This window comes from Triticum aestivum, chromosome 7A (genome assembly GCF_018294505.1).
Source record: "Triticum aestivum cultivar Chinese Spring chromosome 7A, IWGSC CS RefSeq v2.1, whole genome shotgun sequence".
Taxonomy (NCBI): Eukaryota; Viridiplantae; Streptophyta; class Magnoliopsida; order Poales; family Poaceae; genus Triticum; species Triticum aestivum.
The window spans coordinates 386,305,590-386,319,118 of NC_057812.1; positions in this window are offsets into that span (position 1 = coordinate 386,305,590).

Below are 13,529 nucleotides of genomic sequence, written 5' to 3' on the forward strand. Positions count from 1 at the left end.
ACGCAGCTAGCTGCCATGGGGATACCAGATGTAAGGTACGCCCCGGAGCCGAACTTGAGCGCCAACTGCAGCCTGGCCCTGTTCTTTGAGAGGGTTGTCGGTGCCTTGGAGCGGCTTCGTGCCAACCGGGCGGCCTCGCTGGCCAATGAGGCCCGGTGGCTTTGCCAGGGTGCCATGACCAAGGTTCTCACCAAGATGGCGTACTGGAACCCCAACCTCAACTTCGACGTCGTGCTGGACAGCTTGTCAGCGGGTGTGGACCTCACGGCGCTCAAGGAGCGTATCAAGCTCATCATCAGCCACATTGGTGAAATCGAGAGGGTGGAGGGCCAGCACCGAGATTAGGCACCCCGTCTCCCACTGCCGCTGCAGGTTCATGACCAAGACAATTTTTATCTTTAGTTAGAATTGCAGCAACAATTGATGTAATATAACTCTGCAGCACTTTTGGTACAATGCAGGTTATCTTCCTGTTCGATCTTCCCTTTGTATGTTTACCCTACGTTAAATAGGTAGGCTTGCCGACACGTAAACCCAGGGCGGCACCTTGAGGACCGATCCCCAATGGCCTACTAGGTGTGCTTGCTGCAGAGTGAACCACCTTACCATTCTCAACGCGGCCGCTCGAACTGTCGAGCTTGACTCGAGTCAGAATCGAAGGCGTTGCCAATTGCGGAAGGCTATCCTGCCACTCTTGATGCGGCCGCTTGAGCTATTGAGCGGACTCGAAACAGAACAAGGGAGTTGCCAATTGTGGAAGGGCCACTTTGCGTGCACGCTTTCATAAATAGGGCAAGACCTTCGAGGACAATAACCTCATATATAAAAATGAAATTGGTTAAGGTTTTGTATGACTTAGCTTTCCCGTCGCTGCACCGGCCTCCTTCGCGCTTGCAGGCGGCGTCGTTCCCTTGGCATTCTTCTTCTCTGGAAGCCATGGCCACGAGGAACTGCTAAGCCGGCCGCTAGACCAATTTCTCACAACTGCGCCCCCTACCTGGCGCGCCAAAGATGCCGGTGGGAACGACACCAATGGGATCCCTTCTACGGTCGGCGGGCGCGGGGTCGTGAGAAGAGCAGGTCTAAGAGCAAGCACAGGGATCGGTACCCAGGTTCGGGCCGTGAGGATGCGTAAAACCCTAGTCCTGCTTTGGTGGATGTATGGAGTGTTCTTGAGCTTTCTGAACTAGCTACGGTGGCCGCCCTGTTCCAAAAAGCCGAATCCTTCTCCTGGTCGCCTCGGGCCTTCTTTTATAGGAAAAAGGGGCTGTCACAGTGGCACACAGGAGGTGGAAAGGCCTACAGTGCGCGAGCTTATCGCACGACATTATGGGACTAAGCACAATAAATGCGCTATGTAGGTGTCCATTAGCTTTATCAGGGACAGGAATGAGGCCCGTCCTGTCCGTCATCGCTTCGCCTCGCTTTGACACGCGCCCAGGCTGGCGATGCATGCATCGCCATGTACGGAGGCAGGCAGCTGAGGTGGCGCGGTGGTAGGGCCTTTAGGAAGATCGTCATGCCGCCACATAGGTGCTTGCTGAGTTGGCCTGGAAGCTGCATGTTGCCACGCAGGTGCCTGCCCAGCTGGTTGGGCTGGTGGCTGCATGCGAACGACAATGGAGTCTTTGCTGGTGCGGGCCTGGCAGTGGCCCTGCTGACGCCCTCGGCAAGGGTCGTGCCGTGGCATTGCTGTCATCCCCGGCAAGGTCTTGCCGGGGGTCTTGTGGATTTCCTTGGCTAGGATCCTGCCGAGGGTCGCCGTCTTCTAGTCCTCATCTGAACTCAAATATTTATGAGTATGACGATGATTTGCATGCCACCACAGAGGCGCCTCCCGAGCCCTGTTTCCAACGCAGCTGGTTATGTTGGAGCCGGTGGGCTCGAGGGTAGTTCACTCCGCTGGCATCGGGCAAGTTGCCCCGACAAGGCTCTTGCCGGGGCTGCATGGGGCCGCCTTGGCAAGGATCTTGCCGAGGGAGTCCACCTCGCCCTCTTGCCCTCCTGTGCTTCCGGTCTTGGCATCGCCTTGGTCGTCTTGTGCCTTGGCTTCTCTCTTGCTTCCCTCCTCTCCCATTTAAGTGTGGCCGGGCGCGTGGCTCTAACTGCCCGTGCACAAGTAAAGAGGTCAAAAGGAGAGCCCCTACTTGTGTACACCGACAACCGCGATGAGGTAGTAATTGTCATAACCGTGTCGCTTTGTCGGCGGGTCTGCAATTTCTATCTTCTTCAATCTCATGTATGCATCATCATACGTATTCAAGCCCAGCCAGTCCGGAAGGCCGATCCCAATGGTGGAGAACGGGTCTACGGGAAGGGCCGCACTGCTGTGGATGTTGTGCAAAATGATGGTGGTATCCGGCAGGAGTTATGCAAGCCAATCTTCGTTGGCACCAACCGAGACCTATATATAAGACGGTTAGCAGCAGAGAAATTACGGGATGGAATAACTAAGTACTATATTTGTCATGTACACTACATGATCAAACTCCATGACTGACCTGCTCATCGGACAAAATCCGACTACCTTTCAACATCGGCAACTATAGCGGAGTCAAAGTGCAAGCATGGCCAAGGAGCGATGAACCGTTCAATGGATCCCATAGAATAACCTTCTCCTCGTGGACGCATGGAAGACCAACAAGCATGGCCTTTTCCCAAGCCTGTTTAAGCACCATCTTAAAAAAGTTGGTGCAGGAAGCACCGAGTCCTGCGGCGGTGAGGACATCGGAGCAGCATGCGATTTCTCCCAAAGGATCATTGTCCAAGGTCTCCCATCCCCGATGAGGAGGAGAACCACCTGGCGAATCCATGGGAGCATCGATGAACTGCCTTGGTCTCTTCGGGGGGAGGGGAACTGGCGAGCAGGAGATAAAAGCGTAACCGCAGGGCCTCGTCCCTTCGCTAAGGAAGTTATGCGGGCACACATAGTGGTAGTGCCTCGTGCCCCGCGATGGTGAGGCTATTATTTACTATGTAGTACTGTAGTAGTAGTACTACTACTTTCTCAACCAGTAGTGTGATGTATTGTACTTCTATAGTGCACTAGTTTTGAACTCTTGAACCTCAAGGCCAAGGAGCTACAGTTGCAAGTGGACGGTACTACTATTCTCTAGAACCATTGTTGTACTATCAATGCAGGGAAGGTACACCTGCGTAGTGCATACTCTCCGCGCTCTATTCATGCGCGTAGCTAGCCTACTCAGCCGCTCCTGTCGCACACACACTAGCAACCTATTTATCAGCGACGGTTACGGCGGGGCAGAACATTTGAGTTCTTTGATACAGTGAGACTAGGCTTTTCGCTTCCATTTGTGGAGGTGTAATGGATCTCCTCGAACTTTGTTAGTTCCTTCTTTATGAATGAGATGAGGCAAAGCTTTTGCCTTCATTTCAAAACAACAACAAGATCACGTCAAGAGGAATTTCTTTTATAGAGCCGATAAAGGAGCGAAGTCCATGCATGCAGTGCCACAAGCTACAGAGTAGTAGAGTAGCACTTTACCTACAGAGCCATATTGGACAGTTCCCAATGCCGCACCAGGATTTTCCGGCTCCCCGATCTTAATTAGGAGGCGCTAGTTTAAATATGGTAGCTGATTAGGAAGCTGCAAGAGAGGTGTGGCTAGGGCGAGCACGCAGGCAAGAAATTTTGCATGGTGTGAATTGAATTTAGGAGTACTACTCTAGTACGCGAACCACGAGATGATGGGAGGGAAAACCCATTCACGTGGCTGGGCTATCCAATGCACCCAGATTGTGGCACGACACGTCCGTTCGACTTCAAAAGTCAAACTACCAGTGTACAATATTGGCTCCCAGCGAGATTACTATTTAAAAAAGGCCGTCGTGCGTTCGGCCGGGATTGAACCCACAAAATGAGCTATATGCTCCCGCGACCACTACTAGTACTCATTGGAGTAGAACGCAACCTAGAATCGCCTTCTGTCGCTAGTACATTGTTCCTTACAAGAAACCACTAATACCAAGAAATGATTACTCTACAAAGTGTCATTATAGGCACGTTTCAACCCATGTTGCCCCTTAAGTCAACTCCTTCTATTTGACCGGCAAGTTAGGTGTTATGACTTGTGGGACCTACATGTCAGTCTGGCAAAAATCCCCGAGTGATCTCCTACCTCCGGCCCATCCACCTAGTCATCCTCGGCGATGGGTCGCTGCTACCGCTGTCGGTAGAAGGCAAGGTCAAAAGCACCGGCAGCGCAGATCCCATCCTGCGGCAGCCCACAGATGCCAGCTCCGTCTAGCACTCCGGCTGCTAGCTAGCTAAGATAGTACACACCTTGCTGGATGCATCCAGCTACTTGTTTGCAGGGTTTTCTAGCTAAGTTGGCACGACGGTGCGGCGGCTTGCTCGCACGGCACTAAAGCCAGCCATCTGGCTCGAGCGAAGGCCAGCGCGGCGTCCGGCGAGTCTGGTGGAGCGGTGACCAGCTCGCTCATCCCCGGGGCCACTGAAGAACACGCATAAGAACTGTTTGAAGTAATGTTCAGGAAAAATAAGGATTGGAGGATGAAGAACATGATAGAAGGTCAGATGTGGGTCCCTCATGTGAACAATCAAACAAAATGTGTTGGTTTAAGCAGCCACGTCAGCACGGACGTGTGGGCTAACCCTGTCATAAATGGGTTTAAACGAACCTAATCGACACTAGATAGTAGTTTTTTGCCGCGGATTAAGAAATTTTGGGTATGTTTTTTACAATTTTTTGTACAATAGTTTCTTCCTAGGTGTTGGTGTCAAAACTGGCGGATCTCGGGTAGGGGGTCCCGAACTGTGCGTCTAGGTGGATGGTAATAGGAGGTAGGGGACACAAAGTTTTACCCAGGTTCGGGCCCTCTTGATGGAGGTAAAACCCTACGTGCTGCTTGATTAATATTGATGATATGAGTAGTACAGGAGTAGATCTACCACGAGATCAGAGAGGCTAAACCCTAGAAGCTAGCCTATGGTATGATTGTATGTTGTCCTACGGACCAAAACCCTCCGGTTTATATAGACACCAGAGTGGGCTAGGGTTACACAAGGTCGGTTACAAAGGAGGAGATATACATATCCATATTGCCTAGCTTGCCTTCCACGTCAAGTAGAGTCCCATCCGGACACGAGATGAAGTCTTTAATCTTGTATTTTCATAGTCCAATAGTCTGGCCAAAGGATATAGTCCGGCTGTCCGGAGACCCCCTAATCCAGGACGACCTCAGTAGCCCCCGAACCAGGCTTCAATGACGATGAGTCCGGTGCACAGTGTTGTCTTCGGTAATGCAAGGCGGGTTCTTCTCCAACTTTCAAGTGTTCGTAAGCAGTGTCCGGCTCCATAAATGTTGAACCTCTTGGCTTCTGTGCCCAATAAGGGCTTTCTCCCACGCGTCGAATGAATACGAGGCGCCAGGGTGTTTTTACCTTCACCCCCTAGCCAGATAAATAAATTGTCTATTAAAGGAATGGGGATTCTTAGATCCGATCCATACCATCCACCCCCAGCGAGAGTTCATCAGAGCGTGTTTCAGAAAGATCCACTCCAACATGGCCGACCTCCGCAGCTCCTCTTCCCGCCCCCGTAGCCCTAAGCTTGATGATTGGGAGAGGTGTTCAGTCCCGCATAGTCGATTAGTCGAGCTGCAGACTAAGGGATTTCTCCCTCTGGCGTATATGGTGCCCGTTCGAGCCGGGCTTGCCACCTACAATGGAGGGGCGCAAGAGGAGAGCTTTCCTTGTCCCTCCATGGGGGAACGGGTCTGCCTTGTTCCTTACTTACTAAGGGGACTCGAATTTCCAATTCATCCGTTCCTCCGCGGGCTCCTGGAGTTCTACGGTCTCCAATTACACAATCTCACCCCTGCCTCCATTCTACATATCGCCGGCTATGTTGCTCTCTGCGAGTTGTTCCTAGGCTGCGAGGCTCACTTCGAGCTGTGGAAAAGGCTATTCTGCCTTGTCCCTCGCACACAAAGGGAATCACTTTATCAAGTGGGCGGAGCCGAAATATGGCGCATCGCTGATACCGAATACCTGCCCGGTACCCTAAGGAAGCCGTCCGAAGACTGGCCGTCAGAATGTTTTTATATGGAGGACGTCCCCCTTCCAACCCTGTTCGGCGGGGTCTTCCTGAGTTCAACAATGCTCCTTTGAAGAAGCGCCGAAGTTGGAGCCCACGGAGCCCCTAGGCGGAAGACAACGGAGAAGTCCTCTATCTGATGAACCGGATCAAAGCACTGGCTCGATCAGGATTGACAATAATCGAAGTTATCTCGATTTGCATAATGCGGGGAGTGTAGCTACTTCAATATCGTGGGTACCCCTTGTGGTGTTATAACGGGGCGGATGACGCCACCCGCTGCGGGTGTAAGGGTCCGGACAATGCTGCCGCTCTAGCAAAAATTCTGTTCGAACTGTTCAAGGGTGAGGAAGAGGAGTTCAGCCGCATTAAGCCACGGGATGGATTCTCCATGTACAATCCTCCAAGCTGGGTAAGTTATATCTCCCTGCCCCCATTTTTCCCGCATTCTTAACCGTAAGTATTCACCTTGCCACTTTGCGGCAGGAACTGCGAAAAGCCATAAAGGAGGTCAGCAGCCCTTCTCCACAACCAGAGGACCCTGACCGGGCCCTCGATTCCGGACTTGAAGAAGATCCGGTTATCTCCGTGGAACTGATAGACCGACAGTTCTATCAGTTAAGCTGCGACGATGCCCTGGTGGCCATTACGGCCGACTATCCCGGATTGCTCCCTGCATCGCAGGTAAGAAAAATCAAAAAGTCCCAACTCCAAAACTAGGATCCCCTTTTAGGCACTTCACCCACCATATACACATGGCATCTTTTACAGGGAAGGCATTCGGGACGCCCTACCAAACCCGCAGCAACTCGCCAATAAGAGGTACCGAGGCCAGGTAGGCCAAAAAGGAAAGCGGTCAGGACGGATACGCCGGCGCAAAGGTATAGGAAAAACCCCACTCCGTGGTTGTCGTCTTTCTCAAAATGTAATGACGCCTGCGTTTCTTTAACAGAAAGAACGCTCGCTGGAATATGTCCGGCGTTGCTGCCAATCAAGCTTCCACCAGTCGGGCGCCAGGACCGGACATGGAGGCGGAAGGCGATATGGGGCAGGCGACAGATAATCCCCCTATAGAGGATGCGGATAGATTATCCGCTACAAACTCAGAAGTCGAAAGCGCCATGAATCATAGGCGCTGCCGGCCCATACTCCGCGACGCTTGTTTCTCACCAGAGGCATTCGACACCTTCAATTCTGGAGAGGCGTACCTCCGTGCTGCTCAAGATGGTCTAGCTAGAGCCACGGATCAGTATGTAAAGGATGTACAGGTGAGTAAATCTGACGATTTATATGTATCAGTAGCCCCTGAGACTTGAAACAGTTAGCAGAACTGATTTAAGGATCATCTTTAATGTGCAGGTTCTTACAGAGAAGAATACTAGGCTGTCCCAAGAGCTGGAGGAATGCAAGACCCAACTGGGGGCCGCTCTTGCCGCATTGCAGGAACAAAAAAAGCCTCCCGCTGGAAACATTTACTTTAAAGAATGGCGGTTACCATATAGTGTGCGGCGTGTCTGCAGATCTGACAATTGATTTTGCAGATGAGTCCGGAGAAAGTCCGGGGGACCACCATGTTATGCGACAGCTAGAGGCTGGCAAACACGTGCTGACTAAGGTTATGCTGGAGAAAAAATCTCCAAGCCGCCAACATTAAGCTGAACGTGGAACTAAAAGACATTCGGGGCCAGCTTGCGGACTCCGAGAAGGAGAATAAGCGGCTTCGGTGCGGCATTTTCAGTAAGTGTTTGAACGAATCCTTTTTGAAGGAGTTCGGCGAAGAAGCTGTCTAACAGCGTTATGTCTGTAGGTATGCTGACGGGTCGTCCCGCAGAGGAAATGCCCGGGTCTGCGGGTGATCTTCTGTCCGAGCTGTCACATCTGCATGAACAAGTTCGGCAGGTGATGCAGGGCGTTGCCCAGGCCTTGTGGTCGTCCGTCTCCCTGCCAGAAGGCGTTGCAAAGCTTACGGAGAAGCTGAAGGGAGCATGGCGGCGCTTCCTTTTATGGAAAATATCAGCCTACCGACAGGGTGCCAAAGAAGCCTGGGCCATGGTGAAGATGCGGTATACCAAGGCAGACCCAAATCAGATGGCCGAGGTCGGACCTGTGGGGCCCGACGGAAAAGCGATCCCCGTTAGCTTAGTTTATGTGCAAGTAGAATTAGCCGCAAAGTATTCTCAATAGGATTGTAAGCTGGACCGCCTGTTGGATGGTATAGAGGAGGAATTTAGTCAGTCCGCATGACTATGTAATTAAAGTGACATGTATAATGCCTTCTAGCCGGATTGTAGATCATTTGTCGTTGCGGACCTTTTCCCTTCAACCTCCAGGCCCGATAGTCCGGAGTGAATCCGAATACCCGCTCAGTTGTATAAAACTGGGGTATGCATGGAGACCAGGCATAGGTGTCATTAGTGCTTTATTAGACAAGTGCCCAACTATTTATGTTATATTACATGGGTAGTAAGAAACATCTTCCAGGGAGAATAGTTCCGTTAAGGGTTCCTTTCCCTGGGTAAGCATTCCCTAAAGTGCATGTCTGGACTGCGATAAGAAACGCAGAAAAAGCATCTGGGGGCTGATATGGACAATAAATAAAAATCATCTTTTGTTCACCGACCGAATATTCCCTTAAGAACGCTAGCTTTCGGCTTCACCCAGTCTGAGGTACACATCCGGCTGACCCGGTAGTAACAATCGCAGAGGTGCTCCCCTTATGCTCTAGCCGAATTAACGGGAACGTAGGGCATAAATACAAGAGCCAGGCAACCCAGCTTGGCCAAAGCTTAAGTCATATCGATGCATATAATGGTGAAAAAAGGTACATGCGGAAGTATAACACATGTGTTGGGCGTGAGGCCCAGATAAATAATTTAAGCTTCTGTGAAAGAAGCCCCCAGGTATGAAGAGTGCGACTAGCGCATCTGTAATGTACAAGTGAGGAACAAGGTGACCCTTGACTGCCTAGAGAAATAATAAGAGAAAGAAAGAAAGGGAAACAAGACAGATGATGTATATGCAGAAAATGGACAAAGGGAGGGGACTAACATAGAGTCCTGTGCTAGGCATAGAATCTTCGGAGCCTGGCCGCGTTCCATGGGTTCGGCTCGAGTCGACTAGTCGATGCATCCCGTAGTCGGTACGCTCCACCGGTTTGAACTTGGTCAATAATGAAGGGATCTTCCCATTTGGGCTCGAGCTTGTTCTTTTTCTTATCCGGCAGGTGTAGAACTAGTTCGCCAACTTTATATGTTTTGGCCTGTATTTCTCTGCTTTCGTATCTACGAGCCTGTTGCTGATAAAATGCGGGACAGGCTTTGGCTACGTCGCGCTCCTCCTCCAAGGTGTCCAGACTGTCCTGCCGATCGAGCTCGACTTCTCTTTCTTCGTACATGCGCACTCGAGGTGAGTCATGAATTATGTCGCAGGGCAAGACTGCCTCTGCATCATACACCATAAAGAATGGTGTATATCCGCTACTACGATTCGGCGTGGTCTGCAGCCCCCAGAGTATGGAGTCGAGCTCCTCTACCCAGTGCGTGTCAGACTCCGTTAAGGAACGCACTAATCTGGGTTTAATGCCGCTCATTATAAGACCGTTTGCTCGCTCGACTTGACCGTTGGTTTGTGGGTGATAGACTGAAGCATAATCGAGCTTGATGCCCATTTTGCTGCACCAGAGATTTACCTCGTCGGCCGTGAAGTTCGTGCCATTGTTAGTGATGATGTTGTGGGGGACGCCATACCTGTGTACAACCCCGGATATGAAGTCTATCACCGGTCCGGATTCGGCTGTTTTAACAGGTTTGGCCTCTATCCATTTGGTGAATTTTTCCACCTTGACCAGTAAGTATTTTTTCTTGTGGGTTCCCCTTTAAGGGGTCCAACCATGTCAAGCCCCCAGACCGCAAAGGGCCATGTAATGGGGATTGTTTGGAGGGTGGTGGGTGGCATGTGGCTTTGATTTGCAAAGAGCTGGTAACCGGCGCAACGTTAGATCAAGTCCTGTGCGTCTGCCCGGGCTGTTGGCCAAAAGAATCCTGTGCGGAAGGCCCTTCTCGAGCCACATGGTGAAATTCGAGCCCCTCAAAATGAGCTGACATTTTTAGGACGGCGTTTCGATAGGCCGCCATTTTTGGATCTTCGGTGTCAAAGTCTCCATTTATTTGGTATATTGCGAGGTTTGAATCCCCACGCACCTCCAGGCGTTGAATGCCCATGGAGACTGCCATCCGAAGACCATGCAACAGAGCTTTGTATTCGGCTGCATTGTTGGAGTCTGTATACAATATTTGCAGTACGTACTGAACGGTATCCTCGGTTGGGGATGTCAGGACGACGCCAGCCCCTAGACCGGCCAGCATTTTAGAACCGTCGAAGTGCATGATCCAGTTGGATTATGCGCCGTACTCTTTAGGGAGTTCGGCCTCCGTCCATTCGGCGACGAAGTCGGCCAATACTTGTGATTTAATGGCTCGTCGGGGTTTGTATGTTATGTCGAACAGGAGGAGCTCAATGGCCCATTTGGCAATCCAGCCCGTAGCGTCGCGGTTGTTTATAGTATCATTAAGTGGCACTTCCGAGGCTACCGTAATCGAACACTCTTGAAAGTAGTGTCGTAGCTTCCGGGACGCCATGAACACCGCATAGGCTATCTTTTGATAATGTGGGTACCATGATTTGCATGGAGTGAGGACAGTGGATACATAGTATACCGACTTTTGAAGAGGGAATTTATGTCCGGCAGCTTCTCTTTCGACGACGAGCACTGCGCTTACAACTTGATGAGTTGCCGCAATGTACAATTGCATTGGTTCACCAATGTTTGGTGCGGCCAGGACTGGGTTGGTTGCCAAAATGGCCTTTATTTCTCCCAATCCGGCTGTGGCAGCGTCCGTCCACTCAAAGTGTTCGGTGCGCTGAAGAAGGCGATAAAGGGGTAAAGCTTTTTCTCCTAAGCGGGTGATAAAGCGGCTTAGAGCCGCCATGCATCCAGTTAACTTCTCGATTTGTTTGAGGTCTGTTGGTGTAGCCAACTATGACAAAGCTCGGATTTTGGCTGGATTAGCTTTGTTACCTCTACTGGAGACAATGAAACCGAGGAGCTTTCCGGCTGGTACGCCGAAAACGCATTTTTCCGGATTGAGCTTGATGTCGTATGTACGGAGGTTGTCGAATGTGAGCCTCAAGTTGGCTATCAAAGAGTCGACGTGTTTGGTTTTAACAACCACATCGTCTACGTATGCCTCTACTGTTTTGCTGATTTGTTTCTCCAGACATGTCTGAATCATGCGCTGATATGTTGCGCCGACGTTCTTGAGCCCAAAAGGCATTGTGTTAAAACAGAAGGGACCGTATGGTGTGATGAATGCCGTTGCGGCTTGGTCGGACTCCGCCATCTTGATTTGGTGGTAACCGGAGTATGCATCGAGGAAACACAATGACTTGTGTCCTGTGGTACCATCAATGATTTGATTGATGTGTGGGAGGGGGAAGGGATCCTTTGGGAAAGATTTATTGAGGTCTTTGAAATCGACACAAAGGCGCCAAGATTTGTCCTTCTTTGGTACCATCACCAGGTTTGCTAGCCAGTCCGGGTGTTTTATTTCTTTGATGAATCCGGCCTCCAATAACTTGGCTAGTTCCTCTCCCATGGCCTGTCTCTTAGGTTCGGAGAAACATCGAAGAGCTTGCTTGACCGGCTTGAATCCCTTTAGTATATTGAGGCTATGCTCGGCCAGCCTGTGTGGGATTCCTAGCATGTCTGAGGGATGCCAGGCGAATATGTCCCAGTTCTCACGCAGGAACTCTCGTAGTGCGGTGTCCATGGCGGGGCTTAGTTGTGCCCCGATGGAGGCTATTTTTGTAGGGTCCGTTGGGTGGACATGGAATTTGACTATTTCATCCGCTGGTTTAAAAGAGGTGGACTTGGATCTCTAGTCGAGTATCACATCATCCCTATCCACTGTTGAGCGTAGCATGGTTAATTCCTCGGCCGAGAGGGCTTCGGATAATGCCTCGAGGGCCAATGCGGCTGTTTTGTTTTCGGCGCGGAGTGTTGTGTCCGGATCGCTGGCGAGAGTGATGATTCCGTTGGGCCCGGGCATTTTGAGCTTCATGTACCTGTAATGTGGTACAGCTTGGAAGATTGTGAATGCCTCATGTCCTAAAAGAGCGTGATAACCACTGCTGAACGGGGCCACTTGGAATGTAATTTCTTCGGACCTGTAATTATCCGGCGTGCCGAATACCACATCTAGTGTGATTTTCCCAGCACAGCGTGCTTCCTGACTGGGGATGATTCCTCTAAAGGTTGTGTTACTTTGCTCAATGCGGTTCCAGTCTATTTCTATCTTTTGAAGAGTTTCCTCATAGATGAGGTTTAATCCGCTGCCGCCGTCCATGAGTAATTTAGTGAGTCGAAAGCCGTTGACGATTGAACTGAGGAGCAATGCGGCTGGTGCTCGGGCTGTTCGGAATTTAGGTTCGTCACTGGCATTGAAGGTAATAGCCGTGTCACTCCATGGATTTATTGCTGCTACGTGGCAGATTTTGGCCATGCTGCGGAGTGTTCGCTTGCGTCTATTATTTGATGCGAAGGTCTCGAAGACCGTTAACACCGTATTGTTATCCACGGGATGGTGCTCTGTGGTATTTGGGAGAAGTAGATCCTCACCACTTTTGGCCACCTGCCAGACTATCCAACATGCTCTAAGGCTGTGCGTTGGTATTGTATCTGCTGTACTATGAATTTTGCAGGGTCCGTTGAGCCATCCTTCCAGTACAGTTCCATACCCTGTAGAGGGTTTTTGCTTTTTGGTAGTTGACCCGGGTGTATTGTGATAATGCACCCTTTTGTTTTGGACTGGGTTTGTTTTTAGGTCCGGATTATCCCAAAAGTTTATTTCTGTTTTCCAAGCACTTTCTGTCGCCCAGTACTTTCGTACTATGGACGCCAAGTCAGCGAAGCGTGTTATCTCACGGAGATTTATGGCGTTAAGGATTCCCTTGTTCGTGCAATTATTGCAGAAAAATAGGATTGCCTCTTCCTAGCGACAGTCCTTAACCTTGTTCATCGCAAGGAGGAATCTGGCCCAATAGTGATGTACTGTTTCCTGGGGCTCTTGCATGATGTGTGAAAGATCGCTTATGTTTGGGTGGGTGGGTGGAATTGAATCCGAACCCTCACCTGATATGGGATCCAGGGACCGAGGAATTTCCAATTTGGGAAGTTCCATTTCCGGGGTGTGACCTGATAATCCTGGCCCGCTGCCTGACTCTAAGTTCAGGGATTGGATGTTTTCCTCCCGCGAATGGGCGTCCGGCTCAGAGAGCTCGGGAATCCGGACATAGTTGGTCCTCAAGATGGAGGAAAGGTCGCCGCATTGTTCCTCCACCACTGCAATATGATGGGTGACAGCTGGAGAGTTAATCTCCCTTTGATCGGGT